This window comes from Dendropsophus ebraccatus, unplaced genomic scaffold (assembly GCF_027789765.1).
Source record: "Dendropsophus ebraccatus isolate aDenEbr1 unplaced genomic scaffold, aDenEbr1.pat pat_scaffold_1667_ctg1, whole genome shotgun sequence".
NCBI classification, from domain to species: Eukaryota; Metazoa; Chordata; class Amphibia; order Anura; family Hylidae; genus Dendropsophus; species Dendropsophus ebraccatus.
Window position 1 is genome coordinate 1 of NW_027209091.1, and position 12,705 is coordinate 12,705.

At 43.9% G+C, this 12,705-nt stretch overlaps 1 pseudogene; it reads right to left on the bottom strand.

The window, feature by feature from the left end:
- Nucleotides 1-708: 708 nt before the first annotated feature.
- LOC138775495 (GRIP and coiled-coil domain-containing protein 2-like) lies at nucleotides 709-10,781 on the bottom strand (annotated as a pseudogene).
- Nucleotides 10,782-12,705: the final 1,924 nt, after the last annotated feature.

Below are 12,705 nucleotides of genomic sequence, written 5' to 3' on the forward strand. Positions count from 1 at the left end.
TGAACAATAAATGGAGAGATGGCCTCATATGCTTGGTGCACTCTGTACATTCAGGGGGCTTTTCACTTTAATTCTACAGATCAGTGGGCTTCACAGCAGTCAGAACTCCACTGATCAGCATTTTATCCCCTTAAGACCAGCTTGTAAAATGCTCATCTGGGTCATTCTACCTTATTTTATCAAATATTGACGCAAATACACAGAAACATAGTTAGCAGGAAAAGACCACACTGGGCCATCTAGCGTGCCTAAGCAGTAATAGCAGTAATGTAGATGCTGCACACAATGCTTTCAGAAGGTGTGGAACTCAGTTCCAAATGCATCTAAGAGCCCTTTTACACAGGTCGATTATCAGCAACGAGCACTGCTAGAAACGCTCACTCAGCTGATAAATGGCAGAAGTGTAGTGATCAGCCAAGTAGCATGAAAATGCCCGCTCATCAGCTAATCGCATATTTTAAGTGTCCCTTTACATGTTTGTGTGGCCCGGCTGCTCGATTAATTATTCATGTGAAGACACTGCTAGCGAGCACCAATCTCGCCGATTGGTGCTTGTTTGCGGCCGTGGACGTCTGAAGATCAGCACTGTAAGTAGGATTGTAGGACTGTAAGTGAATTGTTTACGTGACAAACATTCTGCTACAACCACAACAACATCCTAAAGATGTAGAAATGTCTAAGTTGTTTCCACACATGGAGTTGTCTTACCTCACTGCTAGTCACTTCTTGCGCCAGAGGGCGCTCTTTGTTTTCTTCCTTTAAACCCTCTTGTGCATGTGCCTGCTGAGTAGACTCTTGTCAGTATGCGTTTCCTTGTGTACAGAACTTAACTCTGAAGTTAAACTTTCTATACGTGAAATTAAGTCTCATTATCCAGTTGGATTTTTCAAGCGCATGCTTCATTTCAAGGAGATCTCTTTGGAGTGCTTCTTTGTCTCTAAGCGTTTCCTCCATCTCTTCTTTCAATAGTACCTTTTCTTTAGAGTAGTCACTTAGCATAGCTCTTAGATCTGAGCACTGTATTTCATACTCTTCATGGAGCCTCTCGAGCTCAACAGATGTCTCCTCTTTCTGTAAGAGAATATCTGCCTTTTCCTTCTTAAGCTGAAGAACTGCTTGTTAATATTTCAAGCAGTGGAATAAGATCTTGGTCTCTGCCATCAATAGTCAGGATGTCCTGAAGAATATAAAGCTGTTGCTGAAACATCTCGATATGCTGCTCCTTACTCCTAAGAAGCCTAGTTACTTCATCCTTCTCTGCAGTTATCAGTTGCATTTCCTTTCTCAAGTCACCTAACTCCTCACAAGATGCAAGACACTGACTGTGTCAGAAGTAAGTCTATCAAATTCTTTAGAAAGAACTGCCTTCTCTTCATTGAGTTTTAACATGTCATCTTGCCACCTTCTGGAGTCCCTCTCTATCGTCTCTTTATCGAGAATCAAGGTGTCTACTTGCTGCTGAAGATTTTTCATCTCCTCCAGACTCTGCCGGCACTGCTCAATTTCTGAGTCAACTCCTCGATTGTGTGCTCCAACTGTGCAATAAGCTTGACATGACTTTCGACTTCCTGCTGGAAGCTCAAAGCCTTTGTCTGCTCACTCTTGAAGATTTCCTGAAGTTCAAGTAATTCTTTCTTTGCCTGCTCCATGCTAGAAGAGATCTCTGCGTTTGCTTGGTTGTCTCCTCTATTTTCATTTGAACATCTTTATCAGTTCTTCTTTCTCATGTAAAGTAGCTGTGACCCTCATCATGTTTTTGTTGCCACCAAGTAATTTTGAGGTGGAGATCTTCATCTTCGTCATTTTGATGGGATGACAAGACAGATTCTTGAAGCTTCTGTGTCAGGTTCGTCTACCGTTTTCTGTAGTTGTGCATTAAGCAAAGACAAGCTCTCGGCCTCTGACGCAACGTCTCCACGTTGACTTGCTCACTCTTGTACATTTCTTGCAGTTTCTGGATGTCTTCTTAAGATAGGATAAGCTCAGAGTTTTGTTTTGAATTTTCATCGACTCTGAGCTGGAGTTCTTTTATAAACTCCTCCTTTTGATGCAGAGATGCTATATTTTCTTCATTATTCTGCTGCAACTCTGTGATCTTAAGTTGAAGTTCTTTCATATTCTGTTTCCTTTGATGACAGCGATTCACATTTACTCTGGAGCTGATTAACAGTTTCAAGAAGGTCATTTTATCCTTGTATGCAGCTCTTAACTTCTGCTGAAGTTCATGGACATCTGAGGCCTGTTGGTTCTTCATAGTTTCAAACTCTCGGCTGATCTTCCCAGCAGAATCTTCAAGTTCTGCCTGAAGACTGACAAATGTTTTCTCGCAAGTTCTCATAGCTGCTCACGGCATCCTCTTTTTCTTGATGGAGTTTTGTCACACTGCTCTTTTAAAATCTGCATTTCATGGACAATAGACAAATTCATTCTCCAACGTGATGATATTGCTTGTTTAAGCTCATACATTCTTTCTTGTGCTGATCTCTTATGCTTTGAATATCTATGGCTTTTGCTGGGGCCAGCTGTTTATAGTCCATTTTAGTAGTCTCAAGCTCTGTCTTTAATTTCTCTATTAAACTATTATACTCCTCTATAGCAAGCTGAAGTTCATTTATCTTAAATTCTAACTCTTCTCGTTCATGGAAGTGTTCACTTTTTAAGTGCTGTACCTCCTTCTCCAGACTAATCTTTACATTGTTTATGTAGGTGAGTTCATCTGTTAAGAGGCCTCTGTTGAGACTCCAATTCTTTCACAACAAATTTTAGATGCTGTACTTCATCATCGTCACTTTGAGAGGTGACATTTTGCTCACCGGATACATCACCATTATTCAGGCCTGATTTATTATCCTCCAGCAATGTTTTCTCTTTTTGAAGATATTGATTTATGTGTCTTGCAATTCACTTTTCTCCCTCTCAGATTCCTTGGTGGAAGTTTCAAGTTCATGCATTAGGTTTGATACTTCGTCTTTGTGCAGAGCCTGCAACTCAAGATTTTTGCATGAAGATCTTGGATCTCACAGAAGTACTGTTCTGAAGCAGCTTGAGCATCTTTAAGTCTGGTCATTCCATTAATCTTCTCTTCTGTAACAAGATCTACATCTTTCTGCAATTTAGATATCCTTTCCTCGTACTCTTGTCGCATATGTTGAAGCTCCTCTTCCAGCTTTTTTGTGTGCGCATCTTGTTGTTCTTGTTGGCTCAGTCTTTCCATAAACTCTTTCTGTTTCTTAAGTGCATCTTGTAGTTCCTTCTTTAAAATATCAACATCTCTTGTGATTGTTTTGGGACTGCAAGAGGTCATTCTTTTAATACAGCTATTTCTTCTAACATATTGTTGTTTGACTGCTCCAGTTGATGTTGTAGCTCACTGGCTTTCTTGGAGACAGCCTATAAAACACCAATTCCCAGCATAGTTCAATAGGTACCCTTAAAGACTTATTAGAAAATAAAAAAATATAAAAACATTAAAAAAAGCAAAGAGAAAAGACAGACTATCAGCTTACTGATGGGACCAGTTTACATGCTGCCCAGAAAAAATGCACTGACAAGGAAGAGTGACCTGCTGGACAAAGAAAGAAAGAACCAGCTACAGAGACAGCAGCTTGTTGGGTTATGGTGATACTCCAGGTGCTGAAGGCTCAGCTTACATCTCTCAGTACTGCTCTATAACATCCACCATGTTGCTGCTTTGTATGGTTTGCTATAGAGATATAGTATAAGGGTGTATCCATCTTCTTTTCTCTGTGTGCAATTTATGCACACAGCTAAGACAGCTAATCGGTGCAAGCATGTCAGTAAAATATGTTTTATCTGTGAAATGTCCTTGAAGACTGGCTGGATCTGTTATAGCCATGCAGTGGTGTCGCTAGGCATTATCATTCAGGGCTCAAGTGTGTGATGGGGATTAAGATGGGGCCCAGTTGTGTGTGTGTGTGTGTGTGGGTTGGGTGGGGTGGGGGTAGTATGTGTGTGTTGTGTGTGAAGGAATGAGGGTCAGGTGGGGTAGTGTGTGTGTGTGTGTGTGTGTGTGTGGGTTGGGGTGGGGGTAGTATAGTATGTGTGTGTTGTGTGTGAAGGAATCAGGGTCAGGTGGGGTAGTGTGTGTGTGGGGATGGCGGTCAGGTTAATTGCAGGCAGGTGGGGAACTTTATTACTATGGCGGGTAACGCAGACACATTATTACTATATAGGGGGCACAGCAGAAGGTACATTATTACTATATAGGGGCACAGCAGAAGGGACATTACTATATAGGGGTCACAGAAGGAGACAATTTTACTATATGGGGGTAGAGCATACGCAATCATTACTATATAGGGGCACAGTAGAGGGGGGCATTAATACTTTATGGGGGCACATCAGTGGGAATTATTACTATATTTGGGCACAGCAGGCGATCCTACATACAGGGGGCAACACACTTACCTACCTACTCACTGACACCAAGCAGTGGAATTACTACAGTTTGGGGGCCTATAGGTGGGAAAAGGGAAAGGTGGTTGAAGTGTGGAGCCTAATATGTTTGGCAGGTTTTGAGGAGATGAATTGCAGCTGGAAGAAATCATCATGGTGGCCTGGGCTGGATGGAGAGGAAAAGGGAAAGAGAACATCTCAGATCAAAGAAGACGTCACCTGTGAGTCACTGAATGAGGTTTTTGCATTTTGTAGAATGTTATTCTGGTATGAGTTCCTCAAAATAGAAAAGGTTGGGAAACTGGCCTAGAAGATAGGAGTTAGGGCAGACCTCCCAGAGGCTGTGTGTACAGGGGGAGCTGTAAAGGAGCTGGTGTGCACCATTACCGATGCCAGTGACCCTGACAGGAGCCCAGGGCGGGTGGCTGCCTTGTGTCTGCTTATCCACATGTTATTATGAGTGGAGGCAATAGAGCTGGGCATATATAGCGGTCATTGGGGTCACTAGCTTCTGCACTGGGCTTCTTCGCTAACCAGTGAAGGACGGCACTCAGAGGGCCCGTGCCCCGGATGTTTTAGGACCCTAGCAACGCCCTGAGCCCATGACATGTACTAAATATTGCAGCATCTGTGGGACTGCATCTTGAACGTGGCTTAGGAAAGACCACTGTATGCTGAAAATATTGTCACCTTAGTTCCTTGTAACTTGAAGGAGCATAGGCTTTCTCTGCTCCTTAAAATAAATACATTTTTTAAAATAATGTTACCTCATATTCTTCTTTTGTTTTAATGAATTCTTTCTTCATAGAAACCAACTGTTGATGAGTCTCTGCCTTTTTCGAGTAGAACGGCATCAGTCTATCAGTAAGAGCCTAAAGAAATATGGTAATACAGACGGATAAACAGATGAATTCTATGCGCAAACAATACGGATGTTAGACAACATACCTTGCCCAGGTATATATTTTTTTCCAAGATACTATCATAGGCTGAAGAAATAGAATAACATATGCACAGCCAATATAACAGCCGAGATGGGTGCACAGTCATATATTTATTTTGATATCTTCGGAAAATGGCCAGATGCAAATAAATTTATTCGCACATGGCCATTTTGCGAATAAATATTTGCATCTGGCCATTTCCGCCCGCTGCGCAAGGGGGGGCGGGGAGGGGGTGTTTAGGAGGTGCGGACTCTGGGTCTGCTTAATTTACATTTTTATCACTGGAAATGATAAGAAAACCTACACCAGCTCTGAGCTGCCATAGGAATCCTCAGCGCACACACTGGTGCGCACGGGATTTATGTAGAGGCAGTGCGCTCTACATAAATCAGCGTACTGTTGGCGCTTTGCAGGGGACATTTTTGGCTACCTGGCCTGGTTTTTTCCCTTGTCATTACATTGACTTATGTGAAATGGAGAGAAGAGTGCAGCTGCACCTCACACCTATGGCTGATACTAAGCCGCCTAAGCTACTTTAAAAACAAACACCAGGAATTTGGTATACAATTTGATCAAACCAATACGCCCCGTGTACACGTGCAGGTATTACATTGACTTATGGTGGTTTTGGTGGTTTCCTTACAGGAGCCACCCTAGGCTGGGTCCTTCCCGGAGGGATATCTGGCTAGTCCTGTGTTCGAGACTCTTTGCTGAGGCTCCACAGGCTCTTTCTTTTGCATATTCATGTTTCCCAGGGGGCAATGCACCTGCTACTTCACAACCTTGAGCGCTTTCACTAGCAGCAGGCAGTGTTGTCGTTTGGCTATCGTCAGCCTGGCGCAAAAAACGTCGGACTTAATAAATGTCCCCCTATGTGTGTACATAGCCTTACACTATATAGAAATTTCACTTTTTTTTTATTGAACTTGTGAAGTGCCTTTAAACAGGTGGTACCAGCATATTCCCAGCTGTCCTCCCCATGGGTTACAGCATAATAACTATGATGTATATAGCCAATAGCTATTCAAGACAGGATTGTGGCACCCATGGCTCATGCACTCTATAATATATATATTTTTTCTTTGACTGGGTAGATTAGTTACTATGCCATGCTGCCCAGCAAAACAAATGAAACCTGACAGAACAGAGGCAGCTGTAAATAGCTATAGCAGTACAAGTACAACATGTTATCGGAACACGATACAGTGAAACTATACCTGCACAACGTCATCTGCCCCTCCTGTAACTGGTTTGGATTTCAACTCTTCAACTTCTTTTTCTAACTCTGTAAATCAGAAACAGTGACATGGTGACATCGCAGGTCAAACAACTCAGATATAATCACTAAAAAAAAACTAGAGAAATGCTCAGATGTTTCCCTAACTCCCACTCTTTAAAATGAAATCTAGTTGCACATGTGTGGCAATTTTTCCCCTGCAAATGGGGATATAGCCAACATCCCACTGCAATGGCCAAGATCCGGGGCAACTCCAATCCCAGCCAGTAAATCCCATAGATACTGAATTCAATGGAGACAGGCATATGAAGACAGTAAGATGGGGGATGGGGATGGGGCTCCATCTATCACTTTTCAGTACAATGAAGCACAGCAACACTGCTGGTTTTCAAACAAAGTCTTTCAGGCCTGCTATAGTTAGGGCCCTATTACACAGAGCAATAATCGGTGGGATCGGCGCGATTCGGATGATTATTGCTCCATGTAATAGAGAGAATGATCAGCCGATGAAACGATCATTGGCTGATCATTTCTTTAGGCCCCGACCTAAAATAATTGTCCGCCGACCACGAATCACTACGTGTTATAGCGTTGACAGCTGACAATTGACGATTCAACAAAACGTTTACATTACCTGTCCACGTTCCCGGTCTCTTCCTGAGCTCTGCTTCCTCCATGGTCTCACACGCTGCAGCTTCAGAGTGGCTCAGACAGGCCTCACTGAGGAGATCGGGAACGTGGACAGGTAATGTAAACGGTTTGGGCAAAGGCTGCACGGACATCGCTAATGATGTCTGTGTAGACCTTACTAAACAATTATCAGGCCATGTATTAGGCCCAATACACACATGAAAGTTTACTAATGACAGGCAATAATCCAGAAATGCTGCAAGCTGGAATGCCACCTGCTCTCCTCACATCCCTTTTAGCTGACTGTCAATCTCAGGCAAGCAGGGATTGAGCAGGGAACCAAGGAGGCATTCCAGCTCACCGCTTTGCAGAAGCTTGGAAAAGCCTCTTTGACACTTTGAACTGGAGAATAAAAACATTTTTCTGCTATGGAAGCACAGACACATATGAAAGGTACCATGTGTCTCCTTGGCCAAACAGAAACAGTGTCAGCAATTTAGAATGTGAAATACAGCTGACAAGGTTGACTTTAGGCAAATTGCTGAGAAGGTACAGTGGACAGGTGAAACAATAAACATTGCTGCAGGGCAAACTAAGCATTACATTGCGTCTACTGGTGTCAGATGACCGACCCTCTCATACACTTTGCTTTAAAAGAAACCTGTCAGGTAAGTTATGCTGGCCCTGCTGTGGACAGCATAACACAGGCACAGGCACAATGGATTTCTCATTGGTTCTGAGAACCTACATCTGCAAACGGGCAGAACATGGCCAGAGGCCAGTGGCCCCCACCCATTATCAGTGCATATAAAGGAATCTGTCATCAGAGAAAGGGAGGGGGGAGTGGTGGCAACCGTGACCCCTTTTTGGTAGTGCCCTGCTTCTTTCAGTGTTGGGGGTCTGAACCTGCACTACGTCTTTGTGTAAGGGACAGACGGATGAAAACAGCGTGTCTTTCCATATGTTACGCTACCATCAGCAAAGGCAGCATAACTTAACCGAGAGGTTCATTTTAACCCTAGCAATTCCTTCCATACTGTTCTGTATGTAACCCAGCAGGTGAGAACAATTATAATTTCCTATTACAGCCTTGCAAATCAATCAGCAGACTATACTATTACCATCCATACCTGTACACCTTGATTTTACTTTCTGAATCAACATCATCTGCTTCTTTGCAAACTTGATGAGGTCATCTTTAGACAGGGAATCCAGCTGTAAAAAAAAAACCTTGTATAAAACATCTTTGTGGCGGTAAATATGTAACATATATCTCTTACCACAAAAAAAATGAAAATAATTCACCTATGGTAATATGGAGAAAATGATCACAAAAATCATCTCATGTTTCTCTTCCAAAAATATATACTTTGTATTGTTGGGCTAAGACTGACATGGAGAGCAGAATATTTTCATTTATAAGAGTTAACAAAGGTTTTTATGGTCTTCGCAAACAAAGTTAATTCTCTGAGTAATGAAGTTCCCCAGCGTACTTCCTGTATCAGTTTATCATGGTGAGCATTGAACAGGCCCACTGGGTACACTATGCAGGATATGTTTGCAAACTGATTCCTTCTATAGACCTGTGAGGTGCTGTGTATGCCGACTAACAACCCAAAGCACTATTCTCCTTTTTTAATCCATTAGTCCCAACATTTTCTTAGAGGAAGTAGTAAAAGAATGAGTCAGAGATAATAACACTAAATGAAGGTCACACATTCCAACAGCGCTCTCAGCCAGCCAGTTTCTTATAATAAATAAATATATATATATATATATATATATATATACACACACACACATATTCATTTACCTTGGACTTCCCTGCTCCATTGGAAGCTGGTGATGAGACATCCTGCCCGGTGTCCTGAAAAAAACAATTATAGATTATATATCTTATATCAAGTCACTTCTACCCATATCAATAAACATTACAGAAAAATTTGCTAACATGTATTTTTTTATTCTTATAATGAAAGATGCTGTAAAGATCATTGACAATCCTAATAATGATATTTGATTTAATTTACTTATATAGTTTTTCTGCTCTTATGAAGCACAGATTTCTGCAATATGGCTGGGATGTACCGTGCACACATGGAGGGCTGCACTCCACAATGTCCCGCATGCACAGAGAATCTATCACCCCTCTATACACCGTCCTTTTGATTGCAGCAGCACTAGTTATAGACGGTGCTTAAAAGGTAGCCTACTAAAGTAATAAGGTTATAGTTTAGTTAGTTATGGTGTGAATGCATCTATAACACGGTGCCAGTGGTTTATTATGCACATAAAATATGCACTTTTAAAGGAAACTATCAGCAGATATAGATACTTCTATATCCCCCTGTAGCACATAGGTGATGAGGGCAAGTTTCTCAACTATCTATGCTACCGTTTCCGTTATATTACGAGTTTAATCCCTATGCTAATAAGTCGCTTTGCTGCACTCGCCCCCATTGCCCTGCAACTACTCATTAGCACAGGGATTCAAGGATACTGTGCTGTGGATGAAGGTAAGAAACTTACCCTCATCCTCATCGACCCGTGCGCTATAGGGAAATGAGATTTATTCAGTAACGGGGTGTAGGATGTGAGCGCTCATCAGGGTGTAACACACATAATAAGCTTAGGTACACCAAGAGAGAGAACCTCATATTACAGCAATTAGATTTATTCAGTAACAGGGTTATAGGATGTGAGCTCTCATCAGAGTGTATCACACATAATAAGCTTAGATACACCACCTCGGTATTATAGCAATGAGATTTATTCAGTAACAGGGGTGTAGGATGTGAGCGCTCATCAGGTGTATCACACATGATAAGCTTAGATACACCACCTCGGTATTACAGCAATGAGATTTATTCAGTTGGGGGGGGGTGAGCGCTCATCAGGGTGTATCACACATAATAAGCTTAGATACACCACCTCGGTATTACAGCAATGAGATTTATTCAGAAACAGGGTGTAGGATGTGAGCGCTCATCAGGGTGTATCACACATAATAAGCTTAGATACATCACCTCGGTATTACAGCAATGAGATTTATTCAGAAACAGGGTGTAGGATGTGAGCTCTCATCAGGGTGTATCACACATAATAAGCTTAGATACATCACCTCAGTATTATAACAATGAGATTTATTCAGTTGGGGGGGGGGGGATGTGAGCTCTCATCAGAGAGTATCACACATGATAAGCTTAGATACACTAGCTCAGCACTTTAGTAATGCCACTCCTGATGAGAGATGAAGCAGTGATGGGTGCTCTCTTTAGAGAGTATCACACATCACAGCTTTAGATACACCAGCTCAGCATTACCTGACGGACACGGAAGCCAGTGGCTGCTGCAGGAGGTAAGGTAACCCCGTGTACATAACACTCAGCTACACCCACCCGGGACCCAGCAGCAGCCCGCACACACATCTCACGGGCAGCGCAGCCCTCCAGGGTCTCCCCTCCACCTCCATTTCCGCAATTCTTCTAACACTAGATCCGGTAGATGCTATTTCCAAGTGAATCACTAGATCCTGGTTAGGTGAAGGACCTTTGATGACGTCAGAATCATGTGATCGATCACATGGCTTGAAGGGGGCAGGCAGCGTAGTGTCAGCAAGAGGATGGGCAGAACAGGCTTTACACCTCCGCATCCCGGCCAGACAGGTTACCGTGTGCTGGGACCGTGTGCAGAACGGACTGTTCACATTCCTTCACACGTATACCGCGGCCTCAGCACACCTCTGTATTGGCAGGTGACATTTGGTCTGGTAAAAGCTTTTGATGATAGAAAGCGTCACTAACCTTCCTGTGCTGTTCCTCATGTTATTCAGGGCTGAAGCTGGATTCTTATTCACAGGACTTTCCTTTTTTTAGCCATTATTCTTACTGAAAAATAATAATAATAATAACCTCCCCATAAGTGAGGAGCCCTGAGGAGATGAGATAAACATGGCCAAAAGGAGCCCATAGGTGGCATAAAGATGGGCATCAAAGTGAAAACACCAAATTCTGTTTTAATAAAATTGACTTTGGGGAACCCCCGCATCACACTGATAATACACAGAGAGGGACCCCGCATCACACTGATACTACACAGAGAGGGACCCCGCATCACACTGATACTACACAGAGAGGGGCCCCGTATCACACTGATACTACACAGAGAGGGACCCCGCATCACACTGATACTACACAGAGAGGGACCCCGCATCACACTGATACTACACAGAGAGGGGCCCCGCATCACACTGATACTACACAGAGAGGGACCCCGCATCACACTGATAATACACAGAGAGAGGGACCCTGCATCACACTGATACTACACAGAGAGGGACCCCGCATCACACTGATAATACACAGAGAGGGGCCCCGCATCACACTGATACTACACAGAGAGGGACCCCGCATCACACTGATAATACACAGAGAGGGACCCCGCATCACACTGATAATACACAGAGAGGGACCCCGCATCACACTGATAATACACAGAGAGGGGGGACCCCGAATCACACTGATACTACACAGAGAGGGACCCTGCATCACACTGATACTACACAGAGAGGGACCCCGCATCACCCTGATACTACACAGAGAGGGGCCCCGTATCACACTGATACTACACAGAGAGGGACCCCGCATCACACTGATATACACAGAGAGGGACCCCGCATCACACTGATACTACACAGAGAGGGGGGACCCCACATCACACTGATACTACACAGAGAGGGACCCCGCATCACACTGATAATACACAGAGAGGGGGGACCCCGAATCACACTGATACTACACAGAGAGGGGGGACCCCGCATCACACTGATACTACACAGAGATGGGGGACCCCACATCACACTGATACTACACAGAGAGGGGGGACCCCGCATCACACTGATACTACACAGAGAGGGGGGACCCCGAATCACATTGATACTACACAGAGAGGGACCCCGCATCACACTGATACTACACAGAGAGGGGCCCCGTATCACACTGATACTACACAGCGACGGACCCCGCATCACACTGATAATACACAGAGAAGGACCCCGCATCACACTGATACTACACAGAGAGGGGGGACCCCACATCACACTGATACTACACAGAGAGGGACCCTGCATCACACTGATAATACACAGAGAGGGGGGACCCCGAATCACACTGATACTACACAGAGAGGGGGGACCCCGCATCACACTGATACTACACAGAGAGGGGGGACCCCACATCACACTGATACTACACAGAGAGGGGGGACCCCGCATCACACTGATACTACACAGAGAGGTGGGACCCCGAATCACATTGATACTACACAGAGAGGGACCCCGCATCACACTGATACTACACAGAGAGGGGCCCGTATCACACTGATACTACACAGAGAGGGCCCCCGCATCACACTGATACTACACAGAGAGGGGGGACCCCACATCACACTGATACTACACAGAGAGGGACCCCGCATCAC